The 23,397-nt window shown below is 39.2% G+C and overlaps 1 protein-coding gene across 5 annotated transcripts in view; it reads right to left on the bottom strand.

The window, feature by feature from the left end:
* The window catches only part of atf7ip (activating transcription factor 7 interacting protein), a 31,249-nt gene extending 13,803 nt beyond the window's left edge, over nucleotides 1-17,446 (bottom strand). For 3 of the 5 annotated variants that reach the window (XM_004567900.6, XM_004567899.5, XM_004567895.6), the window contains exon 1: nucleotides 16,851-17,446. The gene's annotated coding sequence lies outside the window, so the exon portion shown is untranslated. Of the gene's footprint in view, nucleotides 1-16,840 lie in introns of all 5 variants that reach the window. The other 2 variants (XM_004567896.6, XM_023154306.3) reach the window with 2 other exon arrangements.
* Between the last annotated feature and the right edge of the window lie 5,951 nt (nucleotides 17,447-23,397).

Here is a 23,397-nt window from a genome sequence, read left to right on the forward strand (position 1 = left end):
GGACTTGCTGTTCTTGAGCTGAGCACCGTGTTAGCCACAGTTTTCAACGCTCTCTAATGACTCCTGAGGACCGGAGTCAGACTGTAACATAATCTCACAGGACTCTTCTTGGCCATGCTAAATGCCACACTTTCACACAAAATGTTGAATTTATTAGAAACCAGGGAGGGGGAAACAATAGCTGTTTTAAATTCTTTCCATCGCATAAGTATTTACAGGCGGTGCACTAGTACCTTAGGGATAGGTCTCACAGAAAGCAGTAATTTTGTAATGTTTTCCTCAAGACAAAACATGCAAAAAAAAAAAATAAACCCTCCAAAAAACCTTAAATAAACATGAATTCATATTGTTCAGATATAAACAATTTAAGCCATGTATAATGTAGACAGTGTGCACACGCTAATCAGGATCACATTTCCTTTCTGTTCAGTGATAAGATGACCATACATTTGCAGGATGTGTTAAGATCCGATGAAAGGTAGAGGCACCAAAAGGTTTACTGATTTTTTTTAATTTGTTGAACTATTTCAAAACCTAGAGCCCTGCACCATCTCCACAGACATCCTTTGGCTTAGTATTCACTGTATTCACACTTTCAAAACAGAACTGGAAAAAAAAAAAAAACCTAAACCTTTAGACTGTTAAGGCTGAAACTGAAAATCAAACTGAGTGGACCAAACAAACCCAAACAGCTCAATGCGCCAAATCTCTAAAAAAAAAAAATTAACAAAAGCCTCAATACTAAACAATGATAGAAATTATTTTTTTGTATGTGTTCACCTTTATCAGGATGACTCTAGAAAATATGGCATCCACTGAAGGTCAGATAAATTACTGAGCAGAGGACGATCAAAGGTAAAGGGGAGGAGTCTATGTTTTTCCTCTAAAGCTACTACGCAGTCTGTGCTAAAGACAAACCAAACAGTAAAAAAAAAAAAAAAAGTTAAAAAAGAAGTGACATTACATTATATATACACAACCAAATGAAAAGCAACAACACAGAAAACAAATAAAGTCACTAACACAACAAAAAGCAGCACAATGTGCACTTTAGTCTCAGCTTAGCTAGCACTGCACAACCAGCGCTAAATTGCACACTTTCGACACTCAACCTAGAACAAGCTGAAGCCACCCTCCCCCTCTCTCCATCTGTCTCTTTCACACAGACAGACACACACACACACACACACACACACACACACACACACACACAGAGAGAGAAAGGCGCTCTCTCTGGAACAGCCTCTCCCTCTTGCTCATGGGCTGAACCATTCTGCTGTAGGGCGGAAGTGGGGGTGGGGCGTTCAAACAAAGAAAATTTTACTTTATTTCTTTTTGAAGTAATACTGCACTTTCAGAATTACCAAGGGAAAACCAGAAGTTTTTTTTGGTTTTATCTAAAATACTACCGCTAGAATGTTCTAGACCCGCTGAAACGTCTTTAATGTCTTCCTAAAACATATCAAACAAGCCAGTTAAGCAATTTTGTACCAAACTGTGTATACAGTCTATTGTTTTTATTGAATGTTAAAAGATTATCTCAGCAAAAAAGGAAAGAAAGTGTGTGTATATATATCTTTTATTGAGAATAAATGGTGCTTTCTTAGCCCCAAAGTATCATGCTAGCTGCATCCAGTAAGAAAAGAAAAAAAAAAAAAAAAAAAAAAAGAGAGCAGAGTCTGACACAATAAGCAGCCTCTACCCGCCCAGCCTCTCCCTCAGCAGGGAGGGCTGCTGTTAAATGAGACTAAACCATTCCTATGCGGGGGTGGTTCCTCTACTCAAGAGGAACAAAGAACACACACCTAAAAATATAAAATCAAAAGCCTACATGGTTCATTTTTTTAATCACTTCTTCTAATTAGGTTTGCTTTGAATGATTCATCAAATTAAAAAGAACTATTTATGGTAATTTCCTGATTTGACACAAAAACGACAAAATAAGATGAAGTAGGATAGAAATACAATTTTATTTAAATTGTCATTCATATTCAACCTGCACCTGTCTTCATCAACAGCCCTCTTGCCAGAGTCAATAAAAGCTTGCAGTGCACTCTTTGCCTAACCCTCCTTTCTTCCATGACAGAAACACAAAATGGCCACCAGCGCTGCTGCGAGGAGCATGCAGAGTACAAGCTGGATCAGATCACATAACAAGCCCCACCCACAAAAAAAGAAGGGGGGAGGGGGGAAAGCAATGCGTATCTGCAGAAATCTTGATATGCATACGTAGATCTTGAGGAAACAGCAAATTTGACGACTGAGTGTTATCTCTGCATGTTAGTGATCTACTGTAAATCCTGGTTTAGCTTATTTTTGTTACAAGAGACCAGAAGTCTTGTGCTCACTTGCTCACTACCACCCTAAGCTAGGATTGAAGAATTAAGAAAATCTCGACAACCTCAAATATTGCTAAATATTTTATAAGTCTGAAGAACTGGGTAATAAAATAACGCCTTTTCTCTTTCAGACTGCCGTATGTCCTTCAACCAGTAAACCTGAGACTTCGCTGTCTAAGCCTGTCAGACACTCAAGATGTTGTTGGTTTTATTTTCTGATTAACTATACACTGAAAAAGCAATTAACTGCTATCTGATATTAGACATTTTTATGAAGGCTAAATACTGTGGTGGTGGTGGTTGGGGGGGGGGGGGGGGGGGGGAGAGAGATAGATGTCAGCCAGTGAGGTCAGAGCCTGCATTCCTACATTACTGCGCAGAATGCGCAGTCTTCCCTTCCCCCACCCTCTCCTCCTGCATCTGGATTCAATGAAACCTAAAATGGCCACGCTGATCTGCTGTGCGCAGGCACACTGAGCTCTTACTGCCTGCTACACCGGCAACAAGATCTCATGTTTAGTAGGAACCACAACAATAACAAAAAAAATCATATGTGGTAAAGTCTGACCAAAACATTTAATGTTAGCTGAAGTGATTTTATATCCTTAAACACAGGAAAAAATTTTCAAAATTCCCCTAAACAGGTAGCAACCTTGGGTCTATGGCTGTCACACAATCTAAAATATTCGTACACAAATTCAATCAAAGCTTTCTTAATATTATAATACTAGGACTCTGAAGCTCCAGTTTCCAACCACAGTGGATGGAAAAGTCAGGTGAACTGGAAAATCTGAATCACCCAGAGGTTTGAGAAAAAGTGCGCGGATGTTTGCTCTGAGATAGTGTATGCATGCCAGGAGAGGTTCCAGTCTGCCAAGACCTTGAACAGGGTGAGATGTATAGAAAACATTTAGATGGATACATTCAAACGTGGACACTTTAGAAGGGAAGAGCACGTCCAATACCAAAACTGTTAAAAGGAAAAAATGTGTTCAAGTACACATGATGGTACTGACGATACTTTCCAGAGAAACAGGTGCAATTACAAGACTTTATCCTTGAACACATTCTCGATATGCTGTCAAATTCATAATTCATCTATAAGTGGATGCAGTCGCAGTTTGAACTCACTCAACGACAGCAATAAAACTGAACACAGCCCATCAGGTATAGTCTGCCACCTGCCACAGTCAGTTTTTATGCTTTCCTTATGGATTTAGTTTTCACTTTTGTTCAGCAGGCATGTGGACAGATCAACTTGGGGACCCAGCTATTGCCACTATATTTGATCATTCCTCTCTCCAGTGGGATTCCTTTATCTACATATATCCAGCTATTTGCCATCAAGACAGTGTGTGACGTTCCTTTAACTGTTCCCTTAGCTGAAAACCCCAAAGCGCATAGTAATAAAAACAACACGTAAAAAAATAAGGAAATTACAGTAGAAAATATAAATGTAGTAGTATTGTAGTAGTAGTATTGTAGAAACCAATTTCTGAAAAGTAGTCAAAAGAAAGGAAATTTCTTTTGAGATGATTTTAACTGTTGCGTTTAAAAGCACTGACTTTTTGCCTACCATTTCTCAAACATTGTACGCGTGATTGTGCCTCCCCCCCCCTTCTTGTGACAAATTAGACTCCAGCGAGAGCTGGGTAAAAGGAAAAAAGGGAAGAAAACTAGGGAAAGGGTGGGGGTGGGAGAACCAGGAGATCCATGTGAATCAGGCAAGCTGAGCGGGGTTTGTGTAATGACTACAGAAAAATGCTATGGATGGTTACAAATACAAAGTGAAGTACACCATCCACCAAAATAAAGTCGACCTTAAGTTAATTTTAAGGCATTAAATAAACAAAAAATAAACAAAAACAATAACCCCACACTTTTGGTTAACTGCAGAACCAAAACATCTGCATGTAGTTGCTCCATTTTATTTTTTCAAGAGTCTGAAGGCTGTGTGGAATAATTTGAGTTTAGGTCACATTGTATGAAATAGCTACAGCTAGCACACAAAGTCAGAGCCACAGCCTGACAACAGAGCACCGAACCCCTCCCCCACACCTGCAGTCGGCTCTCTGGAGGTTTACAGCCAGGCATGGACTAAACCATTTCAGGAGTAGGGGGGTTCTCATAAAAAGGGAGGGAACTATAAAGATAAATTACAATTTCAAACCTACCTAAATGATTCAGACTCTATAGTTACATATTCAGGTCTAAATAAGTCTATGCTGAACAGGAAAAGATTTGTTGTGTGTTCTAGTCCTCTTGTGGAGGCAGATATTTTACCCTTGGCTTTGAAAGACCTGTTCATTCTCCTTAAGCTTTTTGATCAAATTTTACTTCTGTCTGTTCTGCAATAACTCATCCTTGTTTATGTCTAAAAGTGGGTTTTCTCGGAAGTTTGCTGCGTGGTAATAAAGTCCAGAATTAAGGACTCACAAATCCAGTATTAACAGCTTCCTCCTCTCTGTCTAAAAACAGACATTCAAGCATAAAGAGGCCATGGAACTCACGCACTGTTTTCTGTGAAAAACTTTGCAGGACACAGCTAAAATTTCCTGACTCGATAATTTAGACAAGTCAACAAGCTAGCAACTTTGACACTTTTCCATCCCCCACTCTATTCCTTTGATGGGCTGCAGTGAATGCTAGAGCACAAAATGGCTGACTGCCTGAGAATGCCTTTTGTAATTAATATAGCTAGCCTTTCCCCACATACGCCTGTTTAATACCACTCTATTTTAAAAAGAACTATATTTGTTTCTCCCCTCCCTGCTGGTTTGTATAAACAGAAGACTCTTTTTAAGTATAAAAGGAGAAGACATATTCTAATTAACATTCATTGGACCCACAGCAGTAAATGGTCATTTCAATTGCATTTGTTGACATGTTAACATAAATTAGCCAGCTTCATAATTTGACAGTATTTATAGCAAATGTATTTGTTAGCAATGTCTCAAAGTATTCCTATTTGGCTAGGCTACAATAAAATAATAGTATTTGTAAAGTACTAGTACTTTTTCCCATATATTTCTCTTTTACTTCTGAAAAATATATTTGTGAAATATTGGTACTTTGTGGGTGGCATGAAGCAACCCACAAGCACACCGAGTATTACAATGGTAACTGTAAGGTAAGAGAGCTAATCCTGCTTTTGCAACTAACTTTCAAGAGAATGCGTTTTCTCGTGTTTAAATTGTTGGATTAATCTAAATCTAAAGCTTGACTGATAAGAAATTAATAGCTGGGAACAACCCTACCTTGCTCCAGATTCTTGCTGGAAGACTCGATGACACTTGGCAGACACCAATACAGATTCAGTGGACTGACTGAAATGATGTATGGACGATGGCACAATCCTAGGCTTAGCCTATTTAGTAAATGTAGTAAAGGCTAGCTCACCTTTATGAACGTGGTTAAAGTCCAAGTGCTCCAAATTAAAGGCGGAGACATTTTCCCTTTCACTAGTTCTACTTCTTATTTAGAACCAAACCTAGCTGGGTCAAGCATACCCATTTCACATTCACATATCAAATATCACATATAATTAAATGTTCAAACTATAATGGCAAGACCTCTTCCCAGTTGAAAAAGCACCAAACCCCTACGCTCCCTCCTGTGATGGGCCCATGTATAGCTTTTAAGTTACCCTGCAAGGCTGAACAGGTGACTGGCCTGTCCCTTAAGTCATGATTTTACTCTGTTGCAGAAGCGAACATCGACAGCTGGAGACCTGACAGTCAAGAAGTCATTCTTGTTATACTTCTTGGACATCAGCTAGAATTCTGCTGCCTGAGGAGCATATGTAGTTGGTGCATTTTAATGTAAATTCTCCATGGACGTGAAACAGGAAAGCACACAAACCCTCATGCTAAACATGTGACTTCAAAATTTATGTAATTGAGATCGGAGCGGACACACTGACAAGGAGAGTATAATTCCTGCTTTAGAGACAGGATGAGGAGCTCAGTCATTCAGGAGAGGTTTAGGGTAGGGACAGTACTCCTCCATGCAAAAGGGGCCCATTGAGATGGCTTGGATGGTTATTCTGACACATCCTAGATGAAGTTTTTCAGGTGTTCCGAGAAGTCCCTGAGATAGACCAAGGACACACCATTAGGTCGCTTGGGAACAGAATCAGCTGAAGGAAGTTACGTTGTAAGTTACGACATAACCAGAAACTCCTTTTAATGCTACACTGTAACCTTGCACACAACCTGACATGCACCTCCTGAGAAATATAACTAACTAGGTTGACAGAGCCCACAACAACTTCAGTGACATGGAAGGCTATGGTGATCTTTCACAGCACCTTGGCCAAGAGCCTTCCATCACAGTTACCAATACTGCAGTAGAATCACGTTTGACAGCAAATTTGTTGTGACTGGAGAAAACAGATTAATGCTCTTAGCAATCGTTGCAGCAGTGGCCTGGTTACTCTGACAAAGGAAACACGGTCGCTAATTTTCTAGTGCTGCAGAATTACGCTGGTTTGTACACCTGTCATCTATTGACTTTCAGGGATGTTTTAAAGTATAACAGGAATCAAGCCTGAAGTCCACTGCCAAGTCCATGTGTTGTTGGTGCATCGTAATGTAATTTGTCCATGGACAATTGCACAACATGGAGAGTTATGCGGACATATGTACCAACCTTTATGTTCACTCACTGAAGATGAAATTCTCAGGCATCAACAGATGGAAAAGGAAAAGGTTATCCAGGCTTTAATCATGATTATACTCTGATGCGGAGCTGAAGACCGGACGGCTAAGTAGCCATTCCTGTTATATTTCTTTGAAATCCGCAGCCTGGGCAGCATGTATAATTAGTACACTGCAAAGTAAGTTTTCTGCGGATGAGTCCCTATGGTCACAAAAAACAAGAAGGCACATGGGTGTCCGAATGGACCCTCGAGCTAACTGCCTTATGACAAAATTTCCTTCAGTAGATATATAGTAGTCGACTAATCATTGCTGTTTTCACTACTCTCTATCAGAGTTACTAGTCGTTTGAATAAATTGTTAAAATTTTAATAGATTCCCAATCCCATGAAATGATTGTGTCCTAAATGTAATGCAGTCACCTCCCACAAGATGGTGCATAGTTGTTTAGAAACACCTTACATTTGTTAATTTAGGTCTGATCTTTTTGTTAACAAAATTAGAATGAGATCACAGATACAGGCCATGGAAATTAGCTTTCTCCGAAGCATGGATAAGCTTTCCCTTCGTGATCGGGTGAGGAGTTTGTCATCTGAGAGGGGTTCAGAGTAGAGCCCCTACACCTCCACATTGAGACATCTGTCATCTCCTGGGTAAGGTATTCCGGCCAGGAACCTGCCGGGAGAAGGCACAGGCGTACACCCAAGATATGCTGGAGAGATTACGTCTATTGGATGGCCTGGAAGAGGCTCGATGTTTCCCTGAATAAGCTGGAGGAGGTAGTCAGAGGGAGGAGACACAAATCTCTCTGAGACTGCATCAGGAAGGGTATCCAGTAAAAATATGCAAAATAAAACATCGGGAGTTACTTAATGTGCCAACTGTTTGTGAAAAGAATAGCTGAACACAGATTACAGGTTTTACAGTTTTATTACTGGCTAGAGTGCACAATTCGCTCAGTGTGGCCAATGAAAAATATTTTCTACCTGGGTAGTTGTAACTTGCTTCAAGCTTTTTGACCAGTTTGCTTAAAGCATTCCTTGACCACCATGTAACAGTATTGGTAATATTCATCAAACATTTGCTCCTTCTGTCATAGGGAGTGCAGCTAGTGAGTGCAGTTATGCACAGTCGAGTCTTTTTTTTTTTTAACATTTCGGTCGCACATCCCCTGCTTCATAATCTGGCTGTACTTGACAGTGTGTTCTTCTTTAAGTGGTGAAACAAGTTTCTTGTTTCCATTTTCAGTGGAAACAACATTCTTTACATATTTTACACTACTACTTTATTGGAGGTTGCTGAAGTAGCTCCCTTTTTAAGTATTAAATCATCACCTGAGACTGGCAGGCAGCTCTTGCTATCAGACATGCCTGGGATTATCTCTTTGTTGCATGACCTAGACAATGTATAACCATAGTTTTGCTACAGCAATGATATTGAGATATGACACTTATCATGTAATATATATTCTGGTATTGCAGACAATATGACATTACACAACCCTACAGACCACAAAACCCTGACTAGGTGACTAGATGTTTATCTATTCTGTTAAGAAACCGAATGGAAAGCCAACTAATCATTACGGCTGCAATTGTGTGGAAAAACCCCCAAACTAGGAGACAGTGTAGCTTCTCCTGTTTAATGGTTTACTATCACATTTCACTTATTAGCTAACAAAACTAAAATGGTGTTCGCTTAGCAAGCATTGTCATAACATTATAACATTAAGTATCAACGCAACACATTAACGTAAATCTATAAAACTGACCCATTCAGATTTGATATCATAGATCAAATCTGGGGATTTAAATATTTATGAACTGCAGTTTATGAGCATTTAAACTACTTCTTTCGCTTTGCACTAGGGCTGCCATGATTAGTCAACTAGTCACAATTACGTCGACTATCAAAATCGTCGACAACTAATTTAGTAGTCGATGCGTTGTTTGAAGCTTTGTAAGATCCCAAAAGACGCAGGAATAAGTAGCAGGATTTAAGAGTGTAATAACGGACTGAAACAGAAGTTGGCAGCACTGCATGTACAACGATGCCAGCTGCCTTTAAACCCCAAAGAAGAAGCAGTGTCCGGTATCGTAGCTGTGTCCAAATTCAGGAACCGCATCTTCCTGTGCCCGCATTAGTAGGCCAATTACGTTACAGCGACACGACGAAGATTGTCCAAATTCGAAGACTCCGACAAATGCCGCCAACAAATGCGTCCTTTATTTCCCAAGATTTGAAGGATGGGTCGGGTGTATACTTCGTAGCCCAACCCTGTCCCAGAATTCATAGCGCATGCCAGCTCAGTTTCCAACAATAGCGGCAGCTAGTTAGTTTTAATATTACTCTTATTATTCTTTCTGGGTCACAAAATAAACTTAACATATTTTCAGGCGAGAATGTAGCTGTGTAAACTTCAAACACCAGCTCAGTGTATCAAGACACCACATATTTTCAAAAGTGCTCCGACGTTTTCAGAGACGTCTGTTACCCACCAGCTCGATAGCTAGCCCGGGTTCAAGGCTCACTAGAGCCGGTGAGAACACCGGACTCCCGGCAAATCGTTTTCAAACCCACTGCCATCTTTCGCTACTCAGGTTAAACATATAAGTCACTTAGATAACTTAAAATGTTATTGTTTGGTTTTTTTCAGTATTTTCTTTGTTCCTGAGTAAATCGGTTTGGCTGAGATTAAAGTTATAGTTTTTACACAGCTGAATAAACGTCAAGCAGACAACTGATTATCAGAAGTGTGAGATGCTCGAGAATATACTCCGGTGTCCTGTTATATTTTAGATAGCAAGGAGCAGACGACTGAGATTATTAAGCTTAGAGCTGGGCGATAGAACGATAACGATATGTATCGCGATATAACTTTTACTCGATAGAGAAATTAAGCTATCGCGATAGACCTCGCCGCTCTTGTCCTCTTAAAAAAAAAAAAAAAAAAAAAAAAAAAAAAAAAGGTCAGCCAATCCAAATTAAGTAGCGCAGAGCCGAACCAATCACAGCCGCAGCGTCACGTGGCGTGACTTGTTACGTACAGCACAAGTGCCAAGCCGCACGTGTGTTTGTTTGGGAAGCAGCCAGCGGGTAATGGAGCCAGCGCGTAATGGAGGAAATGAGTGTGCCGACTAGAAAAATCAACCGAGCGTGACCGAAGAGAAAACAGATGATGGTTCCAATGCCGGAGAGATTGTCGAACGGAAGAGCCATAGAAGTTCCGTAGTGTGAAGGTATTTCGGCTATTTCAAGTCTGACAAAAAACAGAGTAGCGTGCACTGTAAATTGTGCCGAAAGCAAGTCTGGAAATACAATAAACTGGTGCATGCGTCACACTGTGCGCCACGTTATTGTTTCGGTGAAATGAATTTCTACAATACTGTTACTGTTAATTCTACTCTCTGCAGTGTTTAAATGCTTACATACACACACAGTTACTGTCCCTCCACGCATACGACTCGGTTCTGCTTCTATGCCCCAGCTTTGTTTACTTTTTCCCACCGAGGCTTCTAGACTTCTGATTGGCCAATATTTCTGCACGGTTAGGAATCTAGCGCCACCTGCTGCTTTGGCATGTTCATAGCAGCGTTTTCCTTCATTTCTGCCTTTATGTGTGGACGGGATTATTTTTTAAAACTAAAATCTCCGTTTTCAAAAATACCCGTGTACGTGTGGACGTAGCCTCAGTCTCTGACTGGAAGCGCTAATTTGTCATTCGGCTTTTGTCAGACTAAAGTAACTGTTAAAACTGTTTGAAAAGCTCAGCTATACAACAAGGAGAGATTGAGAATTTCCTTTTAGTTCTCAGTTTATTTGATATTGACAAAAGTTAGTCAGTTTTGTCTGTTCTTCTGTAAAACAAACTAAGATTTATTTTTAGAATTAATATTTTGTTTCTAAGTGGAATTGACAATTTAGTCTGTTTCGTTTGTTCTATTTTGAAACTTAAACGCTTTAGCGGCTGCCTTTTGTGTAGTTTGCAATATTTGCCTTTATTTATCTGAAAAAGTCTCATGTTCCTTAAGTACATCTACCCTGTTGAACTTATTATGGGAAATAAATATTTAAATATAAACAAGCTGCTGATTATTTCACATTTTACTTGTGAGCAACGGCACATTTAAATCTTACAAATATAGTTATTTGGCTTATATCGTGATAGATATCGTTATCGCCTGAAATGAAAAAAACATATCGTGATATGAAAAAATCTCATATCGCCCAGCTCTAATTAAGCTCCACCGAAAAAATCTGCAAATTTCATTAAAATTTAATAAACTATCATCTTGTCTCTACTTTTAGTTAGCACATACCTTAAACACTTAAAGCTGTAAGCTAATGATAGTTAAACAAGAGCAGATGCATGCTAGTGCAATAAGCTGTACGTTTTACGTCCAATGGATGCATGATCTGATTAGTCGACTAATCGCAAAAATAATCGGTGACTAGTCGACTAGCAAAATAATCGTTTGTGGCAGCCCTACTTTGCACAGTCTGCATTTAAGTTTGTTTTCTGTGAAATGCTTTCGCATTTTTTAAAATCTGTTTCCATTTTCTTCCGTCTTCCTGCTTTGCCATTCGCCTACACTTCTTCTTTGTTAATATTGAGTGCAGTCTTGCAGATGGAAAATGTGATACTGCCCCCATACCTTCCTGCAGTGTATTGCAGTTACAAAAACACATTTATGTGGTATGTATATGACGCGTCAACAATAAAATGATGGACTAACCACTTTTTAATAGTCGATGTCATAGATTATGTCAACAAATTGTGGCAGCCCTACTAGCCAACTAGTGTTTCTGATGTCTACTAGCAAGGGGAGTAACATCTATACATCTAGTTAAGTAGTCGCGCATATCCCTATGTAGCAGCAACTGAACTTTCTAAATAACTGAAATATAGCTAGGAGGCCTGTACAGGTAACTTGAATACATGAGAAAGACTTTAGTCACCTAGTCTGAAAACTATTGTAAGATTCACTGCTTTAGGTAATGTTAAAAGGTCAATTTTTTTCTGTAATTTTACAAATAACTTTCCTGATATTTCAGTCTTTATTTGCCACATCACTGCTCTTCTGTGTAACATCCCCTTAGTACTCATATTGCTACCAGACAGCTACCAGGATTAAATAATTAAAAACAGCCACAACAAAATATGAAGCTGGAAAATACGCAAGTGTAGCATGTCTTAAGCACAAACATTCTCATTTTAATAGGATAAAAATCTGTGTAAAACCTGACCACTTTTTTATTGTTATTATCATCATCATTATGTGTGAAGTACAACATTACATCTGAAACAACCAAGATTTCTAATCAGCAGCACAACAAGACATCAACGACGAATAACCAGCACACAGAATTTTGAACCTAGATCACATTTCTCATCTCTCTCATTTTCAGCCCAAAGCAAAGGAACCGGCTCCAACTGGCTGAAACCGGTTCTCATAGACTTGGCATGCTTTCAAAATCTCACAAACAAGGGTAAATTTTTTCCTATTTAAAGTTAAAAATACAGTACTGGAAGCCAGCATCACGCCTGACCTAACTTCCATAAGAATAATTTCATAACATAACATGTAAATGTCAGAATCTGTAATTAAATGAGAAACACACAAACTGATTTGCCTTTTCATTGTGGACAAATCAGTTATGTCTCTATATTTCTACATTTGATTTATTTGATCAATCTATTAAGAATTAGCTTAAATTTCAATAAATAACCATGGTGACATGGTTTTAACCATAACTACTATGATATACCAACATGAATACCATTTCATGTTGAAGTGCACCGCTTTGTAAGAATTTAAGATACATAACAAATAATGTCACACAATAGCAGTGGCACGTATTGAGAGTATTGAGAATCAATATGCATTTTGTCACTTGACCAGTTATATAATGTGATATATTATTTTTAATTATTTCTCTACAGAAAATGCTGCAAGATACAAGTATGCTCTGTGTGACATGGTACAGTGATGTGGCCTACCTGAATGGCACTTTACGCCCTTGTCTAATATACACATTAAAATTTCAGATGAATCTGAGTTATGTCATCAAATTCTGCTCATATTTATCACTGAGGCCAAAAACTCTTGGCCTATAGTTGTCATGAGCCAACAGCTGCACAGTGCCGACTTACATCTGGTAGCAAACATGTATAAACCAGGACTGCTGTCACACTAACTCCCCCTTTTCTCCACATGGAGCTCCCCAGAAGGTCTCGATTTTAATGATAGAAAACAAAACAAAATATTTTTTTATTTACAATCTTAAAATCTTAATGAAGCTAGCTCTACAAATTGCTGATTTATAAAACTCAATACAGACAATCTTACACGGTATAAGAAGTTAAATAAATTCAGCAAAGTCAAATATAACATCTACAAGAAAGCTTTTGAAAAATGTATGTGGCGCCTTTAAGGGCTGCTTCCTCTTCTGCAGATAAAAAAAAAAAGAGAGACTGTAATGAATTACAAGTGCACCATGTGAGCACTGCCGCTGGGTGAAGCGGGGGAGGTGAAACCAAAAACAAGGCCATACCATGTTCTAAAAGGGTAAAAACCAAATATTAAACTCTTAATTTTCTCTGTTTCTATGGACACGGTTATCAATAACATTATAACGGGGAGTTGGAAAATATGAAAGACTCCAAATCTGAAGACAGATGAAATTGCCCAAACCACTTGGTGCCTGATATTTTATGCAGTTCAGAAATCACTCCGCTGGCCTTATATCTATTCTGCGCATCAGTTCACCAAAACCAAAAACAAAGTGAGATTTCTCATTTGTAGTAAATTTGTGTGATAGGTCAAAGACAAAACCTGCTTAATTCTTGTCTGATGAGATCGACTTTAGGCCACACCCACATCCTAGGACAGTGGAATGGAAAATTACTAGACTGTACCACTTTAAACCAAGAGGGGAGGGGTGCAGCTGCCTCTTACTCACATTAGCCATTATATTTTTCTATTCTATCACATTGAAGGCTCTATCTAGATTGCAGTTTGATAAGCTACAGCGATTCCTGCAAGTGTATTTTTTAAATCGCTAACTCTTCAGTAAAGCTGCCAATCCAACGACACAAAACAGAGTGACATAGTCCATTTATTACTTTGGCACTTTCTTCATTAGTTTCTATCTCAAGATAAACAACTACACATTAAGATCTGTCATTTTTTTTGTCCCTCGCCCAAATTACCACCTTTGCAGGACACTGATTATGTCTGCAGCTTCCTAGCACCAACACGGCACAGTCGCTACACTGATGTTGTAGGACTGGCTTTTAATGTCTTGAAGTGAGGTATGAACATACCCAAGACACAAATGTACATTTCCAGTTGTGAAATTTGGGAGAAAATTCATTATATTTTTGTAGTTTTTCCCACCTGAAACAGTTTGTTACGCACAAAAACAGTGACAATGTTTAAGTAGCTTTTTGCTGTTTGTTTTAACATTTAATGTCATATTAATCAGAATTTTAAAAATTTGCCAGTGTAATATTATCAATTCTATGGTATTAGAAAGTAATTAATTTATCACTGGCCACTGCCACTGCTAGCTGACATTTTTTGTTTTACGCATTTCTAACATATACGAAGCTAACCTGGAAGTGGCTTCTATCTGACGGCCACCAGAGGGTGACAGTTGTGGTTGCAAAAAGAACCTCTGGTTCTACAGAGATCTATGGGGGGGGAAAAGTTTATTTTGACCACTAAACATTTTCGTGTGGAGTTTAGGGCTTGATCGAGCATTCTGTTTTTTTGCAACCGAAAGGGCACCGGTTAAAACACACATCCAAACTGAATACAATCTTAAAGCGAACACAGGTAAAACTACAAACTGTAGCATAGCATATTACTATTACAGTAATTGCAAAAACCTGGATTACAGGAAAAGCACAATAAATAGCTACAGCAAAGTCAAATATAACTTTAAACACACACACACACACAAAAAAAAATAGGTTGTGCCTTTAAGGGCTGCTTCCTGTTCTGTAGGGAAACAACAGTCTCTGTAATGAATTACAAGTGCACCATGTGAGCACTGCAGAAGTGAAGAGGGGGAGGTGAAACCAGAAACAAGGCATGATTCAAAAAATTAAAAGCAAATATGAAACTGTTGACTTTATATTAACTGATTTTTTTAAAAAAATATGTAAGATGTTGGAAAATATGATGAAAGACTACAGCACTGAAAACTGAGAAATTGCCCAAGACATTTGGTGTCTGATCTTTAGTGCAGTGTAATGATCATGTACATCTTTCCATCTTTCCACCAAAACCATAAAAGGTGGAGATTTCAGTTTTCAAGTAAAGTCACTGGCAGGTAAAAAAACCAAAACCTGCTCAACTCTTGTCTGATCATTGACTTTAGGCCACACCCACATCCTAGGAGAGTGAAATGGAAAATTACTGGATTGTACCACTTTAAACCAAGAGGGGGAGGGGGCGGGTTCAGCTGCTCAATATGAGGAATGCAGCTTTCTCCTACTCACTTCTAGTCACTTTAGACAGCTAAGTTAAAAAGATTATACTGTAGCAGTGAATTTAGGGATACCATCTAGTAAGAGCTAAAAAACTTTTGTGGATATTATTTTTAAAATAAAAGCCACATTTTCATTTAGCATCCACAGAAGATCAATAACGGACGCCACAAAGCTTTTTGTTATGTCAACATGCTGATTATATTCGCTGCTTCCTAGCACCAACATGGCGCAGTTGCTACATTGACTTTGTAGAACTTTACCTAAAAAGCCATAAAATGAGGTACAAAAACATCAGAGACACAAGTGTGCATTTCCACATTCTGAATTGGGAAGCAAACTTAAAGTATTTGATTACTGATGAGATGTAAGAACTCTTTCTTCAATCAGCAGATAGTAAAGCGACTATTATTTATATCAGCTGTCCCCAACCCCTGGGCCTCGAACCGGTACCGGTCCGTGAGTCGTTTGGTACCGGGTCGCAAGAGTTGAGGCTCAGGTGTGAAATGTATGGTTTTCAGGGTTTTTATCGGTTTTCAGCGTTATTTTGTTATCGTTTTTATCGTTAACTCGGTTTTCCTGGGTCTTTTCACCTGTGTTATGAATAAATCTTTTTTTCGTTACCGGTACTAGTTTTATTTTGTTGTATTTATCCGCGACACATTAAAGGCCAGTCCGTGAAAATATTGTCGGGCACAAACCGGTCCGTGGCGCAAAAAAGGTTGGGGACTGCTGATTTATATAACTAAAGATAAAGGTGACTTGTTTCACAACGTTTATCAGAAATCAAGGAATAGACATGTAATTTTTTAAAAGCTCAAATGTTCTAAAATATATGCTGTATGTAATTTTAAAAAAACTACCTGAATAACAAATGTAAGATATATCAGCATTCAAATCAATTCACAGTTTAATGCTAGCATACACGGATGTTATGACTCCAGACTGGTTATGCAAACGACTTTTCTAGCACACAAAAAAACGAATCGAATATAAGCCATTAGAGAATTTTTTTTTAAAAATGTCTGTAAATAAAAGCTGCAAATAAAATGTTTTCACTCCGTGATATCGATTAAAAAAACCAAAACAGTATCAATATACCATTATTCACTTAGCGAACACTGACACTGCTAGCTGACAGGGTTTTCATTATGCATGTCTGCTGTAATCCCGGTCTGTAGGGGTCACTGTTGCATTGTATGCAGCCAACTACCAGTAACAGATTTTTTCCCCTAATTCATATCAAATGTTTCTGTTCAGAACCACAAGTTCCATAAAGGATGACATTCACTGCTATTAAATAAAAGTACAAATAAGCTGTCTGGGTAGCATGCTAACTGCAGTACCTCGACTCACCGAATTTCTCTACGCTGTCCGCCGACGTTCCCGCGATTTTAAGCTTCGTTCCGTACGGTCCCCTCCTCACCCTCTGGTGTCCAAACCAACTCTTACGGACCCCCTGTGTGAAGCGCCGATGCTCTCGGGATGCGTTATGAGTGCTGCATCAAGTCCACGTTCTCAAGATGAACCGGGGAAACTAGTGAGCTGTGCCACAACAACAACTGTTGTGTTCGCGGATTCAACCGACTGCTCCGCGCCCCCTCTGACTCGCGAACAGACTCCTCCTCCTTTCGCGTACGCACAAAAAAACTCCAACGGCTGACGTTGCGACCGGGGGAGAGGGGGTTTGGTCGTTAAACGACTAACGGTCGCGCAGTCCAGAGATGCAGTCTGAGTGGTTCACCCGGTTTTTTTTTTTTTAAAGCATCCTGTTGGTCACCGTGCTGAAGTCGGTAGATAAAAGCAGGCAAGGTATGTATATGAACCGCTGCAGGATGTTTTAGGTCGGTTAGTATGGAGGATATGCAGGACTCAAAGAAAATGTGCTGCAGCTTGTAGTTACCCTGCAGCAGGAGGCGCAGGTTTGAGACAGAATCACAGAGCCAATGAGTGGTAGAGAACAGGCAGCTGAACATTGGCATGGAGGGGGAGGGGTGTCCAGACAGAGCCCAGAGACATTACAGTGCTAAGGGGGAGGGGTTATAGGGAGGGGGAGGAGCCTTCTGCCAAACAACAGCCTGAAAATTTGTCTGTAACCTAACTACAGACAGTAGTGTGATTGTAGTTTTATAAACCTACACTCACAGTTACACAGACCTGCTGCATCGGCAAGCATGGTGGTTATGCAGGGTGTTAGGTACATTGAAGTGTTGCACTTTCTACGCGGAAGTGCACACATGAGAAGAGTCCACCTGAAGGTCCCAGCGAGTAGTTATGTTATGTTATGTTATGCTATTTATTAGAAACAACAGTCTTTTTGCAGTCATTTCCTTCTGAGATCACAAAGCATTAATTCAGGTCAGCCATTTTGTGCACTCACTTGTGCTTGAGGAACTTGCTGTTCCCCAAGAGGCCAGCAGGGGGTGAGTTATAGTGGTCTTATATTCTCATGTTTGTTGGTATTCCAGAAAAGGAATAGCTTAAACCTTTGCACCTCGTGTTGTCTGAGTCCCTTTGCAGCAGAATCCATGTGATCGGGAGCAGGGGAGCTGGTATCTGTGCTCTCCAAGCCTGCGTGTCTCTCTCTTTCTCACACCCTTTTGCACACCGACATGTCTGCAGTGCTGGAGAAAGCAGCCTTGAGCTTAGACAAGTCACCCCCTGTGGTCAAATCAGCTAGGCTACACTGTAGCTTAGTTCTCATACATTGATATTGGGGCATAAATTGAACACACAGCAATAAAAAACGTTTACATTTTCCTTCGCTTAGGCAGTACAAGCAGCCTGAAAATAGCCTGCATAGCTGAAGCTCTCAGTTTGGTGAATCACCGTTTAGAGTCCTCAATAAATCATAACACGCTGCTTTGATGGTAGAAGTATTTTTGCATAGTTACCCGTGCAAGTGAAGGAATAAATTCTTTTAAAATTAGAGTACTTTTCAATTTATTTGTCGGGATTATTTAAAATTCCTAATGCTGGAAATCTCACTATATCGGCAGGTGAGCTTGTATGTTTCGGCAGAGTTATAAAGCTGTCTGTACACATGCCTCTTTATTTTAAAAAAATAAATCTCAATAATCGCATTTGTTTCACTCTGTCTTTACACACTCATTTGTAGCCACACATTTGCTTATTAAAACCCACAGCAGGCTTGACTTCCTGCAGTAATAAAAAAACTACATTTGTATGCATTAGTTTGAAGTACTCACACTTTCACATAATACTTGTTGATAATTGTGAGTTCTTGAGTGGTGTTTGTGTATACATGTATTTATAACAGGGTCCATTCTTCTCAAGCCTTAAAGCAGAATTTTTCCATGTTCCCATTTCCTCCAAATATACCTTTGGTAAGATTTGCAAGGTTGCAGTCTCAGCTGCCACCAGTCTCTCACCTTAATCGAGCTTTCAGAAAGGCGTTGGCTTATCCAGAGGTCATCTGTGCATAGGTAAGGTCTCCCTTTACCGATGCTGAGCCGGGTCCCTTGTCATCATATGGAGTTTTCAATTGGCCTTTCTGCCCAGCAGTTCTACAGTGTTCCTGTTAATTACCGTTATTAATGATATTATAATAGGCTTTTAAGCATCAGTTAGCTTAACTCGAGATTTCCTAAGTAGGAGAGCAAAGTTGGAGTGGTCAGAAAATTTGTCGGTACAAGTCCATTCACCCACTTTCTTCAGGGACGCCAGCGAGCGCTGGAGCCTATCCCAGCTATCATAGGATGACAGGCGAGACACATACATGAACTGTATGAGACCTAATGAGTTAATTAATGCTGACTTCTGAGAGTTTCATTGAATGTTTGGGATGGGAGTTAAATATATAATGAAATGACACATCTTATTTCCCCGAAGGGCTTTATTCATTTCTTTTTACTTTGAAATTTAATAAACGTTTAATTTGCCTTGAGGTGTCCAAACTTCTGCATGTATTGTAGTGCTTGTTTATAGCAGAAGGAGATTTTGGGTAGGCATGAGTAACAGACACTTGTTTTCAGTGTATAATTTTATTGACTTTGTGAAGCTAACCTTAAACTAACAAGCTAAATATATAAATCTCCACAAAAGCTATGTAGTCTGTTTCAAATAGAAACAATTCTGGAAGGACAAACAATTCTGGAGGATCATTTTTAATATCATTATATTAAAAATATTAGTTTAATACCAAAGCCCACATTAAATTTAGCTTTAACCACCATCCGCACACACTGTTTTTAACCTCAGCTGAACACGATAAGTCAGCCACAAAGCCAATGATAAAGAAACTGTAGCTCACGGTAAACCACAATCATGATCTGCCAGCCAATTTGTCTACATGGTGTGCCAGATCCTTTAGAGTCTCCGCGTAAACAAGAGAACGCCAGAAAATCATATTAAAAATTAACTAAAGTTCTTTATGAGCACAACAAAGGGTGCAAAGTTTCAAATCGAACTTTAGACAGTCTTTAATTTGCCATCTTCCCAAGACAAAGTCCACGTAAGGTCAGTTTACGCTAATACGTGTTGGTAATAGTCTGGTTGTCATGTGCTTCCTGCATTCAGTCAGCTTCCTTCCCGAACCGTGTGGTATTTACAGTAGTGTAAGCATGTGGGAAGAGGACTGTTTCCACCCATGTGCCTCATGTCAGAGAAGTGTAAATAGCATCCCAAACTGAGTGCAGTCCTGCAGATGGAAAATGTGATACTGCCCCCATACCTTCCTGCAGTGTACTGCAGTTACAAAAACACATTTATGTGGTATGTATATGACGCGTCAACAATAAAATGATGGACTAACCACTTTTTAATAGTCGACGTCATAGATTATGTCAACAAATTGTGGCAGCCCTACTAGCCAACTAGTGTTTCTGATGTCTACTAGCAAGGGGAGTAACATCTATACATCTAGTTAAGTAGTCGCGCGTATCCCTATGTAGCAGCAACTGAACTTTCTAAATAACTGAAATATAGCTAGGAGGCCTGTACAGGTAACTTGAATACATGAGAAAGACTTTAGTCACCTAGTCTGAAAACTATTGTAAGATTCACTGCTTTAGGTAATGTTAAAAGGTCAATTTTTTCTGTAATTTTACAAATAACTTTCCTGATATTTCAGTCTTTATTTGCCACATCACTGCTCTTCTGTGTAACATCCCCTTAGTACTCATATTGCTACCAGACAGCTACCAGGATTAAATAATTAAAAACAGCCACAACAAAATATGAAGCTGGAAAATACGCAAGTGTAGCATGTCTTAAGCACAAACATTCTCATTTTAATAGGATAAAAATCTGTGTAAAACCTGACCACTTTTTTATTGTTATTATCATCATCATTATGTGTGAAGTACAACATTACATCTGAAACAACCAAGATTTCTAATCAGCAGCACAACAAGACATCAACGACGAATAACCAGCACACAGAATTTTGAACCTAGATCACATTTCTCATCTCTCTCATTTTCAGCCCAAAGCAAAGGAACCGGCTCCAACTGGCTGAAACCGGTTCTCATAGACTTGGCATGCTTTCAAAATCTCACAAACAAGGGCAAATTTTTTCCTATTTAAAGTTAAAAATACAGTACTGGAAGCCAGCATCACGCCTGACCTAACTTCCATAACTGGTTATTCCATATGGATTTGTGAAAACAGCTTATGTAAAACACTGAATCTGTTACTGAAATGGACCTTTATAAGAGTAGAGAACATATCTCTACATATGAGCAAAAATAAAATGCAATAACACAAAGTTTTCAAACCACACCCAGCATTGACCCGCCTTCTCTTGATCTCATAGGTAAAGTTTTTAAGTTATCCAGTAATGCTGCACTAATGAATTAGACTAACTATTCACTTTAGCTAAAGTTATTAAGTTAGCTAAAGAGTTGGGATGCTGTGTAAGACATAAATAAAGCTAAAATACAAAGGTTTGGACACCGTTTTGCATGTTTCCCTACTGTAGGGGTCTCTGCAAGCATACAGAGGGGGTACTCTGAGAGGGTCCAAGATGACAACTTTGGAATTCTACTAGAAACAGTCGATCATATTTGTTGTCAAAGCTGAATTCAGGGCAAACTACGCTAAATTAGCGTTTTTAGCTAGCAGCTACAATAAGCATAAAAGTTACCGTACGGCTATCATTTGTTAACATGACGCTTGTTCTTATACATGTAATACATTTATTACCAACCTGAGAGTTCATCCGCTGGTCATTCGACATGACGAATGACTTCTGAAGTCTTAATTCAGCTCAAGACGCTGTAGATTCCCGTCAGTAACACTTTCGGTCCGCTAGTAAAACGTAGTTCTATTAATCTGCGCTTGAACCGGAACCGGATGTAAGTTCCAAAAAACTGAATTTTGGAACTGAAATTGAATTGTAGAACTGAAACTGAATGGTGAGAAGTGAAACTGAAAGTATTCGAGAGCTGAATTTTTAAAGGATAAAATGCAGTTTCAAAGCAAATCAATTCATTTTCAAAATCTAAAATTCAATTTCAATTTAGTGATGATCATTTTCAAACCATAAATTCAATTTCAAATTAGACTAATTCAAATTCGGTTTTCAAAAGCATTTATTCAAGTTACAATTCAGATTCAGTCTGAGCAATTCAAATTCAAATTTAACTTATTCAAATTCAGTTTCTGATGGCACAGATTTCTGCCCATACTTAACTTCTGTCTCGCTAGCTTGCCCTGCGCTCAGTGAATCTGCACTCGACTACTCCGCCTAGGCTGCACTGTCGAGTGCAGCTTGCCCTGCGCTCAGTGAATCTGCACTCGACTGCTCCGCCTAGGCTGCACTGTCGAGTGCAGATTCACTGAGCGCTCAACACAGACAGCATCGTCAGAAGGAAAGTTGATAAAATAAATTAAAAATTTTGTATTGTTCGATACATATGCGTACCGAACCGAAAGCACTGTATCGAACGGTTCAATATCGATACGAATATCGTTGCACCCCTAGTATTTATACACAAGCATTCATATATAGTCAAATAATTTAAAAAAAAAAGTTAATTTAACCGTTATTACCACACACCAAATCCGGTCGTTGGTACTTGCTGGCTTGTGTAGCCTCTATGCAGTGTTGCCAACTCCTCAGTAGGGAAAATCGCTATTGGCTGTCCTAAAAGTCGCTAGAAGTCGCTAAATGATCATCACCTAATTTGCATAATTGGTCATGCTAATATAATTGTAACCTACGCTGTTGGAGAGAGAAATAACATCGTGGAAGAGACATAAAGTGAGCAAAAAAAACATCCTAAATGCATTTAGAATTTATTTAGAACTACAAATTAAATTTCTTTTAGCAATTATTGTTTTTTAATGTCACAATTCCAACCCTGCTCCTTTATCCGGGCTTCGACCGGCAAAAGTGACTCGAAATAGGCACTCTGGTGGAGTTACGTTATGTGTGTGTGTGTGTGTTTATAAGTAGTTTTAAACCTTGTGATCCACAAAACAGCATAACAGTAAAAGAAGAACTGACTGCGTTACAGTCAGTGCGGGAGCAGCGGCTTCGCTCATGTGTGGTTCATTTGCAGTTTGGACGCATAGGTGTGAACATCTCCTGCAGCTGGGGGAGGACTATCCTCCGCCCGTGAGCGCTTTAGCACGGGTGAGGTGCCCATGGCAGCACCGCTGCTTTTTGAGAGTAAGAGCAACACGCCCTTTCACGTCAAAAAGTCGTCATAAATAAGTCTCCAATAACACCAGAAAAAGTCGCCAGATTTGTCACTAGTCGCTTTTTAGGAAAAAAGTCGCTAAGGGGGTCTGAAAACTCACTAAATATAGCGACAAAGTTGCTAAGTTGGCAACACTGCCTCTATGTAACAAAAGCTCAACACTGCCCCTAGCATCCAGGAGCACTTCTGTTTTGTACGTGTTTTGAGTTTTTATGTGCTTCTGAGTTTTTACGTGT

The sequence above is a fragment of the Maylandia zebra genome, linkage group LG6 (genome assembly GCF_041146795.1).
Source record: "Maylandia zebra isolate NMK-2024a linkage group LG6, Mzebra_GT3a, whole genome shotgun sequence".
Lineage (NCBI taxonomy): Eukaryota > Metazoa > Chordata > Actinopteri > Cichliformes > Cichlidae > Maylandia > Maylandia zebra.